Source organism: Mytilus trossulus, chromosome 8 (genome assembly GCF_036588685.1).
Source record: "Mytilus trossulus isolate FHL-02 chromosome 8, PNRI_Mtr1.1.1.hap1, whole genome shotgun sequence".
NCBI classification, from domain to species: domain Eukaryota; kingdom Metazoa; phylum Mollusca; class Bivalvia; order Mytilida; family Mytilidae; genus Mytilus; species Mytilus trossulus.
In genome coordinates this window covers 19,559,007-19,573,086 of record NC_086380.1, presented here as the reverse complement: position 1 = coordinate 19,573,086, position 14,080 = coordinate 19,559,007, and the positions used below count along the sequence as shown (strand labels likewise).

Genomic DNA, 14,080 nt, shown 5'->3' with positions numbered 1-14,080 from the left:
GGATTTACACCAACTACAAAAAACATACTATTGAGATGTGTTTTCCGGAATTTGCCAATTGACATCGAAATGTAATGCGATAGCATTACGGAAAAGCATGGGATAATAAACCGGTAGCAGTTGATAACAAAAGTCATATCACACGGATAAAGCAATTCTTAAAATTAAATGAATACATTTATGTACAAATAAGTTTTGTCATAGGGTACAATTATACCATTATTTTCTTTAAGTACATGTTTATAATAAACATTTGTATTCGATTGTTAACTAAGTCCCAATCAATGTTTGTTGCACATATTCGCGAGCAAAATTACAGATACAAACGCACTGAAAGCTATCCATCGAGTGAGATTGTGTGTATTTGTTTTAACTTTTTAAGTTGTTATCTATATTCCCCTACTTAGCCCTGTGCAAACCCCTTACCATTGACATGTTAAAAAGCGAGAGCTTTTATTATTCTACATACTAATACATCTTTTCACTCCAACTTTTTTTCCCCCTTAAGATATCTTAACTCATCCCTTTTTCATCGCATACCTTCTTTTTTAGCTACTTCCCTGAAATATGATTATTTCATTTGACTGACAAAACTTTTAAAGCGCATATTTAGTTCTAGTTTTAAGCTCACCTGGCCCAAAGGGCCAAATGAGTTTTTCTCATCACTTGGCGTCCGTCGTCCGTCGTCGCCGTCGCCGTCGTCATCCATCGTCGTCGCCGTCGTCCTCGTTCGTCGTCGTCGTCGTTGTCGTCCGTCGTCGTCGTCGTCCGTCATCGTCGTCCTTCGTCGTCCGTCGTCGTCGTTAACTTTTACAAAAATATTCTCCTCTGAAATTAATGGGCCAAATTTAACCAAACTTAGCCACAATCATCATTGGGTATCTTATTTTAAAAATGTGTCCGGTGACCCGGTCAACCAACCAAGATGGCTGCCATGGCTAAAAATAGAACATAAGGAAAATTGTAGATTTTGGCTTATATCTCTGAAACCAAAGCATTTAGAACAAATCTGACAGGGGTAAAATTGTTTAAGAGGTCAAGGACTATCTGCCCTGATATTTTCAGATGAATTGGACAACCTGTTGTTGGGTTGCTGCCCCAGAATTGGTAACTTTAAGGAAATTTTTTCGTTTTTGGTTATTATCTTGAATATTATTATAGATAGAGATAAACTGTGAACAGCAGTAATGTTCAGCATAGTAAGATCTACAATAAAGGCAAATGACTTGTCCTTGAAAGTTACAGAGGTGGATATTGCACTCTGATACTGAAGAAGATCAAATTAGAGTTGCACTCTTGCACAGGATTTATTTAACAACTTTTGGGGTATTTGAATCAAAGGCAAATTCAGTTCTGACAATAGCAGCCATCTTCCCATCCTCTTTCGTTTCGACAGAACAGATCAGATAAGACTTTAAAGAGATATTTATGACCCCTTGTCCCTATTCTAAAAAAACCCACCTTATTACAAAATATAATGACATTGCATTTAAACCAGCAAACCAAATATCATATTCATAACTAGTCAACCATTTATTATTTTACATCCGGACAACAATTTCTTGCTTTACGGTTGAGTCGTCTGCTACCTGTAAGAATTTATTCTTTTTTAAATTGTCTGACTGTGAAGAGGAATCTGGTGAGTTCTAAAGTTAAAATATATTTTTTTAATTTTTTTTAGACCGCTCTATAAGACGTGACTGCGAATGTCTTTAGATCAGTGTGCAGCTCTAATTTTGACTAATGTGGATGTTTTCATTTAAGTTCCTGCATTTTCAAAAAAATTGATCACATTTATACGTCTATATACGACATTCTTTGTGGTTTTGAGTAATCATTTTTATCTGTGTTCTTCTTTTGTTTTTGTTTCGATTGCTGTAGTTGTGTTGAGCTTTCTTTTAATGCGGATTTGAGGGGTTCGTATGTGACATGTTGCAAGGCAATATTTCTGTCCCTATCCAGTGGCAGTCCAAATTTCCCCGACCATCATCCCGCATGGCCTCTATTACTAGACCTTCATATTGTATTTATTATTAACTTGTTCTCGTCCTGAATATGCATGACATATTTGCCACTGGACGTTAAGCAACCAACAATAAATCAATCTTTTAATGATTTCATGTTAAAGCCAATTGCGCAAGATCTTTTATATACACTGTGCTTAAACGGCCGTGGGTAACTTAAGTTACCCACAGCCCAAGATGGAGCCGCCTGGCTTCGGTTAGGATGTTTGCTCCTATATAATTACAATACCATGAATACAAAAGAAATGTTCAGTAATTAAAAAGTTATATAAATCTTTTAGGAACACTCTGCAATGTAAAACGTGGTTTGTTAATACAAAATAAAAGATTACAGCACGAATTTCCAAAACACTTATGATGTCCGTAACTTCAAAACAACTTGTCCGTAACTTTTTTCCTTATAAAAATAGGGATGTCCGTAACTTTAGCATGATGTCAATAACTTTCAAAGAATATCTATTCGTAGATGTACAGTAATTTATATAAAAAAAAAAAAAATAACAAAAATACCGAACTCCTTAGAATATTCAAACGGAAAGTCCTTTGTGGAATGGCAAAACCAAAAGCTCAATTTAACACACCAAACGAATAGAAAACAACGGCCATATTCCTGCCTTGGTACAGGCATTAAAAAGTAAAATTATAAAAATACTGAACTCAGAAGAAAATTCAAAAAAGGAAAGTCCTTTATCAAATGGAAAACTCCAAAGCTCAACCGAATGGATAACAACTGCCATTTTCCTGACTTGGTACAGGCATTTTCTTATGTAGAAAATTGTACGGCAATATTAATGTATAATCTTACATTCTACTGGCTTTATAGATTGTTAACTGCTATGTCAGTCTAAACCTCTAAAGAAGATATATGTATGATTTGATACCCAATCTTATTGAATCCCTGAGGTCAATGAAACTTTTGAAAGCTTAAATCTACTTTTATTGCTATAATAAACTGAATCCTATTCAACAATATAGCCTTCCATCTATTCCTAGATATTGGCTTTTTTTTCTCACATTCAACAACACATCACACTAGATATAGTGAAGATACCATACTTTTTTGGCTAACAATTCAGAAATTATTATCAATTTTTCCGCGGCTACATCGACCAAGGACTCATCAGTGAACAATCTTTAAAGCTAGAAAAATGTTAGATAAATTTCGCCGTACCGTAAGATCCCGTTTTATCCCTGGAATATTTTTTTATTTAAATTTAACGGAAAATCCGTGACACTCTTGTTTAGTTTGAAGCATATAGTAAGTTATTGTATAAATCTATGAAACAATTAAGGGGTTTGATAGTGTTTATTGTCCTTTAAGTGTTGAAATTGTTAATCTTACAATTTAAAAAAAAAGTTACCCACATCAGAAAATAAAGTTACGGACAGTCTGATTATTTTATATATTTTTATATAGTGTTTTGAACAGTATTAATTTTTCTCCTGTCAGGTGTATAAAATTACGTAATTTTAAATAAATATCCAGACTACTTCATGATAAGCTTATAAGATATAAGAAATGTAATAAACACATTTTTTTCATAGAGTATGCTATTAGTTAAATGCAATCAAGTGTAGCGATATTGGTTAATAAAATTATCTGTAACGGATCACATCAAAGACATCAAATAAGGCGATAAGTCGAGTATGCGGTCTATATAAGTATTTTTTATTCTTCAAAATTACATTTAATTTTGGCTTCTTATACTATATCACAACAACCGATTCTCTACAATAAAATACAAATACACATTAACATACATCGTATTTGTCTTTTTGTAAAGTAAAAATATAACTTAAAACACTAAAAGCATAATACTAATCAAACAATATGATTCACTTTCTTTCACGCTTCATAAGTAACTTGTTAAATGAAAAAGTTAATTAGAATAAATATTAATTTATAAATACTTTTACAATTCTTAATATTTCTTCTTTAAATAAATATTGTTCTTAAAAATGTACATAAATTATCTCTTACCGATTATGATCTCTCTATAAAAATAATGATGTGTCTCCGAATATCAAATAACTTGCAATGAATAAAAACTAGACAACGTAACGTACGTCAAAAGCGAAACGTCATAAAACTTAAAAACGGGAAATATATCAATTCATAAGAGCGCAACGTTACATGTATGCGCAAATACCCAAAAATCGTATCTACAAGTATTACAAATAAAATAAATAACTTCAGTAATAACAAATAACAAAAATACCGAACTCCTTAGAATATTCAAACGGAAAGTCCTTTGTGGAATGGCAAAACCAAAAGCTCAATTTAACACACCAAACGAATAGAAAACAACGGCCATATTCCTGCCTTGGTACAGGCATTTAAAAGTAAAATTATAAAAAAAATGAACTCAGAAGAAAATTCAAAAAAGGAAAGTCCTTTATCAAATGGAAAAATCCAAAGCTCAACCGAATGGATAACAACTGCCATTTTCCTGACTTGGTACAGGCATTTTCTTATGTAGAAAATTGTACGGCAATATTAATGTATAATCTTACATTCTACTGGCTTTATAGATTGTTAACTGCTATGTCAGTCTAAACCTCTAAAGAAGATATATGTATGATTTGATACCCAATCTTATTGAATCCCTGAGGTCAATGAAACTTTTGAAAGCTCAAATCTACTTTTATTGCTATAATAAACTGAATCCTATTCAACAATATAGCCTTCCATCTATTCCTAGATATTGGCTTTTTTTTCTCACATTCAACAACACATCACACTAGATATAGTGAAGACACCATACTTTTTTGGCTAACAATTCAGAAATTATTATCAATTTTTCCGCGGCTACATCGACCAAGGACTCATCAGTGAACAATCTTTAAAGCTAGAAAAATGTTAGATAAATTTCGCCGTACCGTAAGATCCCGTTTTATCCCTGGAATATTTTTTTATTTAAATTTAACGGAAAATCCGTGACACTCTTGTTTAGTTTGAAGCATATAGTAAGTTATTGTATAAATCTATGTAATAATTAAGGGGTTTGATAGTGTTTATTGTCCTTTAAGTGTTGAAATTGTTAATCTTACAATTTAAAAAAAAAGTTACCCACATCCGAAAATAAAGTTACGGACAGTCTGATTATTTTTGACTTATAAGTTACGGACATCTTATGCATTTTTTAAAAGTTGGCCTTGTGCTAAAATGAAGTCAAAATTAACAAATTTGTAGTGATGGTAAGTGATTTCTTTATTCAAAATTCTAATCAATATTTACATAGATCATGAAAAACGTTGCAAAAAGTAGATTTCGTATCAACTATCATCTCAACAAGTTTAGAGTCCGCCATCTTGGGCTGTGGGTAACTTAAGTTACCCACGGCCGTTTAAGCACAGTGATATATATAAGGTGATTCATGAACATCTTATTTAATGTGCGCATATAGTGTTTTGAACAGTATTAATTTTTCTCCTGTCAGGTGTATAAAATTACGTAATTTTAAATAAATATCCAGACTACTTCATGATAAGCTTATAATATATAAGAAATGTAATAAACAATTTTTTTTCATAGAGTATGCTATTAGTTAAATGCAATCAAGTGTAGCGATATCAGTCGGAAAGCTGACCCCGGTTTGACCCCATTTCTTAAAGCAACAATGGACGTCATGTGATTACCATATATGGGCATTTTTTTACCCAAAAAAGGGAAGCCCGTTTTTTTGAATTTGTAGCTGTTACAATGAATTAAAACTAATTTGCTTTTAAGTGAACATTCTTGAGTATATAAGGAATATTTTCATTAACTCAATTATGGATTTAACTCATTTCTTTCTTTCATAATATGTCTTCAAAGTGTAGGTGTTGACCAAAAAATGTGGTCAAAAAAAATTAAATCGTAATTTTCTTTCTTAACTTCTCGGGAAGCTATGCTGAATTTAAATTGTGTTATGTAACATAACTTTGACTATGATATGTCAAATTTGTGCCAGTTGATATGCACAGATACGCAAATGTGCCAGTTAGAAGTGTCGATATTTCTGACGAAGCGGGGCCGACGGTAATTCACGAGTTACGTCCCTTTGTTTGACACTATCATGAAAAACTATTGTTATATCAAACACCATATGCTGTTATTTACAAGTGGATATTATTAAAAATAATCTCTTATATACATTTTGATACTATAAACATGTGCCAAAAAATAGAGAAACACATTTTATCACTTTTCAGAACTCAGTCCCAGTGAAATAGGCCCTAGATGTGTCCCTATGTGCCATAATAGGGTTAATAATTTAATATTAATTTAATATTCCAAGAGTTAATTTAATATTCATGTTTTGGTAAGTACTTTTACTGCTGCAACCAAATTATTTTAACACAGAAATAAATGTCTACTCAATTTATACAAGGGGTAGTCTAAATATTCATGAATAATGGATCAAGACAGTATGAAAATGAAAAAAAAAACAGGAGTTGATTTCCTTTTCATTTCTGACACTTGCAAGTAGGTCCTACCTTTTTCATTTAAACTTAAAAGAGATCATAATGAAAGTATTCTGAATGTAAAATCTTCTGTTAATTGTTTTAAATAAAAGGAAAATTATTTGCAATCTTTGTATGAACAATCTAAATATATCAATAAATGTTATCTCATTGATTTCATGCAAGTTATAGTTTTTAAATTAATGAATGGGCTCAAATTATAAAATGACACACTAAACCAATAAATAAATGGTGCTAATCATGAACTTGAAAATGAATAAGATTAAAATAGACTCAGTAATGTTTTTCTTTTTCTATTTGAAAAAAATTATAATTAATAACATTAAAAAAACTATGCATTTTTATATTTATGTGAAAGTATTTCAGAGCAGTTTCTGGGGGCTAAGTGGACAATTATGTTTTAGATCACAAGTCAAAATTCAGTCACACTTCATGTCAGTATAATAAAGCTTTGAATAAGATTGATTAAAATGATACTCTGAAAGAGATTGTTTGGGCAGCAACCATTTGTTTTTAGGAGGGGGAACTATGGATTTTTTTCCCCTGACAAGTTGAAAACAATTCTTCTCTTTTCAATTTTAGCATTTCATTAAATGGCAGCTGAGGGTAAAAGAAACATTTTTTTCTCAGGGTAAAAAAACAAATTATATTACAATCAATACTCAATAGCCACCAACCCCTACCCCACCAGAAAATCAAATGGTTTGTTGGCTGCCTAAGTTCAAATTTAGGACAATACTTTTTCATTTACTTTTGCAGGATTCCTTAAAATCACAAAATGTGTTTTATGTCGGTCATCTAAAGCAGTTAGTGTTGAGCAAAGACAGTATACGATTTACTTAGTTACCTTGTTTTAGTTAAGTCATACATTTCACTGAATTAGTCTAAAGAGAATATATTAATCCAGTCAAATATTCACAGCTGATCTCGCCATTACTTTTTCAAACAAACATACTAAATATGTGTACATTGACTGTGTTTAGATGCAAGGTGACATCAATGTGTAAGACCGAAAAACTACAATGTCAAAAAATGTCCTTATTTTGGAATTTAGTTAAAACGGGGTTTCCCAAGGGGTGATAGAACGTTATACTTGATGCTTTTATTTTTATTTTGAAATACGTGTTATTATTTTTTTGTATAGTACATATAGTCTTTGTTATTAAATCTATGAAAAAAAGAGAAGAAAATAATTTTAAACGACGATCAACGGCATTACGGGATCGTTAAAAGACGGCCAATTTGACATGTTTGAGAATTTATTCCTGTTGATAATATAATCCATGCTTAACAAATCGAAATAAATATATTTACAGACCCTAATGGCTAGTAGGAAACTGAAAAAGGGATAAACTTCCAAATTGGCGCCAAAAAAAAAATTCCGCGAAATTAACGCAATTTCAGAATGGCGGGTTTTAATATCAGTTCCATTGTTGTCTTAAGAAAGTAGCAACAACGGTCGTTTCTAAGGGCTTGCTTTCCGACTGTATTGGTTAATAAAATTATCTGTAACGGATCACATCAAAGACATCAAATAAGGCGATAAGTCGAGTATGCGGTCTATATAAGTATTTTTTATTCTTCAAAATTACATTTAATTTTGGCTTCTTATACTATATCACAACAACCGATTCTCTACAATAAAATACAAATACACATTAACATACATCGTATTTGTCTTTTTGTAAAGTAAAAATATAACTTAAAACACTAAAAGCATAATACTAATCAAACAATATGATTCACTTTCTTTCACGCTTCATAAGTAACTTGTTAAATGAAAAAGTTAATTAGAATAAATATTAATTTATAAATACTTTTACAATTCTTAATATTTCTTCTTTAAATAAATATTGTTCTTAAAAATGTACATAAATTATCTCTTACCGATTATGATCTCTCTATAAAAATAATGATGTGTCTCCGAATATCAAATAACTTGCAATGAATAAAAACTAGACAACGTAACGTACGTCAAAAGCGAAACGTCATAAAACTTAAAAACGGGAAATATATCAATTCATAAGAGCGCAACGTTACATGTATGCGCAAATACCCAAAAATCGTATCTACAAGTATTACAAATAAAATAAATAACTTCAGTAATAATAAATGAAGTAACCCAACAATTTGGAATTACATTTCAAATCTAACATTATCTATCTATTGTATTTGTGCATTTCGTTGCTCCACACTTCTGTCTGGAAATATTGTTTGTACAGTCACACTACTATGAATTCAAATGTACTTTTCCCCTTGTATTTTTATTTTTTTTACAGTCGATTTCATTGAATGTGTAGGCAAAGGAAATATCCTTGGTTAGCTTACTTGCTAGCTGTAACGTGAAGGAATTATTAGAAAAGGTTTATTATCCTCCTTTCGAAGACGCCTAGTTCTACAGACGGATAGATTGGTTATCTGTCGGACTAGTTTAAACTTAAAAGGAGGGTAGTTCAACTAACCCAATAACTTACCAAAATTATTACCTTTGCCTACAAACTCAATGCAATCGGCTGTAACACATTTTTCTTTTTCTCGACAGCTTGTTGCGGAGGACCTGGATATGCCTCACCACTTTCTGCCATGCGGAGCGTGGCTAGGGAGACATTGGTATATATTCCCTGTATCATCCCACCAAGCAGACGGAATGTTGAGCCAGATTACCTGGTCACAGTAGATGTTGACCCACAATCACCAACTTACTGCAAGGTACCGTACTTTGAGGATGGGGAAAGGGGTGGTGTGGGTGTTGTCCAACATATACAGTGAATCGTATTTTCGATAATAAACCCCAGCCTGTTGTAGTATTGTTTAAAAGACTTGTGGAGAGTTGTCTCATTGGCACTCACACCACATCTTCCTATATCTATTGTATTGCCTGTGGCGTAGCCAGGGTTGAAATGATGTGGGTGCGAAATTGTGGCCGAGCGGAGCGAGGCGAAAAAATGTTGGGACCATATTATGCAGAAATTTTTTTTTTTTTTACATTTTCCCATTCATGCATGAGTATTCCCATAGAATCCGACACTAGTTAGATTTTTGTTTAATTTCAAAATACCAACCAATATATAATAAAATTGAGAATGGAAAATATATATTCATTTTCCAACAGAATTTTATTGTTTTCTCGAAAGTACCTTCATTCAATTCAAAAATATTTAATGTTAAATTTTCACACTTGACATCACAAAAATATAACAAGTACAGCGGCACCTCTGTTCATGGAACTTCGGAATATAGGAACCGAAGTGATCCCCTTTCTCGGAATATAAGCCTCACAATGTTGTTTTTTTTATTAATTGTCTTAAAGCGTTGCAGTGGACATGGAAATACCGGGCGGCCTGCTTCCGTCTGGTCTTGTTAGCACTGTCATGTATACAATTCCTGCCAGCTTTTTGTGAAACTTGTATCATCAGCAATGTCTCTGACAATTGCGAAAATAAGTCCTGATCATCTATTTTGAACCCATTGGAAATATAAATTAAAACTGAAATCCAATTGCATTTGTTCGGAAGCTATTATATTATTTCTCTCCAGATATTTTGTATCTTCGATAATTAAAATAAGTGTAATGCTGGGACATAGGTACTCTTTTCTTGAAAATAAAATTAAAATATTTGTAACTAGATGGAGAAGGTATTCATTAGCAAAGAAATGATGACACTCCATTATACAAATACAGTTTTTATCACGTTGTCTTTCGCGTCACAGGAAACGTTATCAGGATATAACGGTTTAATTGTCAACTTGCTCAATTTCAGACTAAACATGCGGACTTGTTATAACCACCCTCTATGCTTGTCGCAGCCGACGACAAGCTACGACTTAGACTTTTCACGAAAAAGTAGAGAAAACTTTTTTTGCGATTTATCCATCTTGCTTAAATACACTAAATGATCCTATGGGAAAGACCACGCATACTGCTTTGTAAATGATTGGACGATATTTTCAAATCCTCACCCTTTTAACATTCGGATATCACCGTTTGTATCTGCTGTGAACACATGCAATCATATATTTATTAAAAAAAATTGTTTGCCAAAATGATGTGGATGCTTGAGCATCTGAGCATACATGCAAGCTACGCCACTGATTGCAAGGTATTGTATATAAAGTAAGTCTTTATCTTGTCTTAAGTTTCTCACATTTTAGGACAAATTTGCTCTCATTACGCATTTTTCAAGCAACTGAAAAGATGTTGAAAGTGACAATATTAAATGTTTCATTTTTACTACCTCTTGAGTCTCCAAAACGAATGAGCACAGCTCACTGATACATGTATCCGAATAGCAAATGTTTTTTTTTCTTCTACATTCATTTCTAGATGCTTTTTATTTTGGGAACATTCAGCTATATTCGATAAAGGCATTGCTATATTTCATCAATAAACGTGGTGAGGCTAAATGTTTCTTAAAAGATTGACAGTATGGGACACATAAGATTAGCAAAATTTAATTGCTTGAAAGGAAAACTGGCTAAGACTTATTGTAGAAATAAAACATAAAACTTTTTGTCTGATGATTCTACATGATAAAAATGAAGATCTGGCATGATTCCCTTTCCGACAAAATATCAAGCTAACTAATCGCACTTGCAGAAAGATATATCCACTAAATTATAAACCACGTTATCCCAGATTGAAAAACAAATGGGTTTTGGATTTAGTATACTAGTATTAGCTTTAAGACGAAATAAGCAGTGTTAGAAAAACATCACATTCTGTGATTCCAGTATCTTTATTAATACATGTTAATTTTGATTAAAAAGGTAACTTTATCTTTTTGTCAATAGATTTGTTTTTGCTGCAATTTTTTTCTCAACACTGAACACTGTTTTGTTTGTTTGTTTGTTTGTTTCAACTATATAGTATCTTGTCAAAAAAAAAGTGAACTGCCAAAGAGAGGTTATGAAATAAATTCACATTTTTGCATGTTTTTTTACATGTCTGCATGTTATTTCACAAGGTACACTAAGGGACAAAAATTTTGACTACGAAAACAAAACAATAGCAGAGTGATTCACAAGAAGCAAAACCTGACAGAATTATATACGTTGGATATATATTTCTTTTTTGTCAAAATTTTTATTTAATTCACTTCTACGCATCTCTCTTTCGGATATATTGCTCAAGTTACCCCTTTAACTTTCATGCTCCATAGCCGATAATGCAAAATGAATACCTTGGTCATTTCTTATGCCTACTATTGGTTTAATCAATGCATCTTTCTGTCCTATATTGTCGTGACTATTCAATCATTAAAAGAAAAGTTTTGATACTAGTATAGGAAAATAAATAACATCAATATGCATAAATGCAAATGGCAATTTCTGAGACAGAATATCAGTTTTTTAAAGTATGTCAAAGTGACGTTAATAATTCGAAAAGAGTAATTCTAAATTCAAAGAGACAATGACATAGTCCAGTCTTCATGTCGTTAAGCGGTAACATATCATTCTGTAGCAAGGATATATTTCCAATTGCAGATACTATATATAATAGCCGGTGGTGACCGTGTTACCATCAATATTAGGTGAACACTACATTATAGAGATTTTGAAAATACCAATCACACTTTGTTGACGTTGTTATGTCCCTTATTTTCAGTTGAAACATAATTTATTAACATTCTATTTTAAAAATAAACATTGAATAACAAGAGATTTCTAACGACCAAAGTATTAGATACAAACGATTGTATAACACAGAGCTACTAAACACGTGTTGATGGAGGCTCTTATTGGCTTTTTATATAACAATTGCCTGATTGATATAACTATTTATCAGTAAGCCATGCCAAATAAATAGATTAACATGGTAAGTCATGCACCTATGTAACAGTTTCATACATACCTGGGAAGTTATTTTAGCTTTGATGATCTTTTTAAAGGTTATCCACAGACTGCATATGCCAAATGTGGCAGACGAACTTCATCATACAGGATGGAATGCATGTTCCAGTTGTCATGACGACCCGTCCAGATCTAGAAACCGACTTATTTTACCATCAGTCAACAGCAACATAATATATGTGGTGGACACTGGGACCGATCAAAGGAAACTCAACTAGACACGGTAATTACAGCCGTTTGCATTTAGTGTGAAGGCAAAGGTAATATCTTTGGTTAGCTTGCTTGTTAGCTGAACCGTGAAGTCTTTATAAGGTAAGGTATACTACCCTACTTTCGAAGAAGCCTAGTCCTACAAACATATAGGTTGGATATATGTCGGACTAGTCTACTCTTAAAGGAGGGTAGTTTACCTAACCTAATAATGACTTCACGGTTCACCTCACAAGTAAGCTAACCAAAAATATTACCTTTAAAAAGATAGAGGGGTATACATGTGTTTTAATATATACTTCGTACTTTCACACTTATTAATTAAATTTTGGTATAGCAGTGATAGTTGGCGAATTGAAATTTTCTTTCATAATCGGTTTATGTTAAATCTATTTCACATGTGTTTAACTTTTATTTCATCGTGGGTTTTCCATGGAACTTGTGCTGTCTGCTTGCCGAATTTAAAAACGAAATGTTTCATAGTTAACATCAATACAAACGGAAACGCTGTATGCGAATAAGAGTTCGGGAAGACAATAAATCGATAGCAGTACATTTCTCAATTTTCTGATAAAATAAAAGATTTTCTTTTACACGTAATTCTATGTATACGTATTTTATAGTAAAACTTAGCTATTCAGGTGTATAAAATATATTCAACTTTTTAGTTTAATATGAAGTACCATATGGTTTTAAATCAGCAGAAGTTCAAAAACAATTGAAGCATACCAAAATAAAGATATCAAACTTTAAACAAAATAGTACAAAAATGTTTTAAAGTTTTATATTTTATTAAGAGTATTGAGCCATGGGAGATGACAGAAAAATCAGGGATGTCAGCTCCTCACACGACACATTGTCTTGGTTCCGGTGATATAATGATTAGCTGTATGGGAGATCCGAAAGGAGACACAAAAGGCATGTTATACATAACGAACTAGATTCTTGTAGTTTTCTTTCCCAAATTCTCTAATGGTATTTTTTTTGTCCTCAATTTAAAAAAAAAACTCTTTCAAATTTGTTTATTTTACGACATTATATTCATGGATACTTTCGTGAACATTACAACTACAAGACACTAAAACAAAATACTATATGAAATAAGATAATGCGGTATGATTGAAAATGAAACAACTATCGTCGTTTACTTTTTTTAAAAGTAAAGAGATTTCGATACAACTGCATTTCCTTGACAGTACGTGCAAACCAAAACCCAATATGACATTTTTGGTCCCTTAATCTATTGCTGTATGCTCTAAAACGTTTCATTTTATTACTTTAAGGTGGTTTTGTTTTGATCGACGGCAAAAGCTTTACAATTAAGAAAAAATAGGAACGGGAGTCTATTGAATTCGGTTACGATTTTTGGTATCAGCCATATCATAACGTCATGATCAGTACTGAGTGGGGTTCACCAAAAGTATTTAGGAGCGGATTCAATCCTGACCATGTAAAACAAGGTAAGACATAATGGCTTGTAACACAACTATCATATTTCCTGTTTTAATATATAGTATGAATTATTGCTA

General features: G+C 32.1%; 1 long non-coding RNA gene across 1 annotated transcript; it reads left to right on the top strand.

The window, feature by feature from the left end:
* Nucleotides 1–1,561: 1,561 nt before the first annotated feature.
* LOC134681714 (uncharacterized) lies at nucleotides 1,562–13,470 on the top strand. Its single transcript, XR_010100672.1, has 4 exons — nucleotides 1,562–1,639; nucleotides 9,034–9,200; nucleotides 12,380–12,564; nucleotides 13,349–13,470. It is a non-coding gene; the product is annotated as an uncharacterized LOC134681714 (long non-coding RNA).
* Nucleotides 13,471–14,080: the final 610 nt, after the last annotated feature.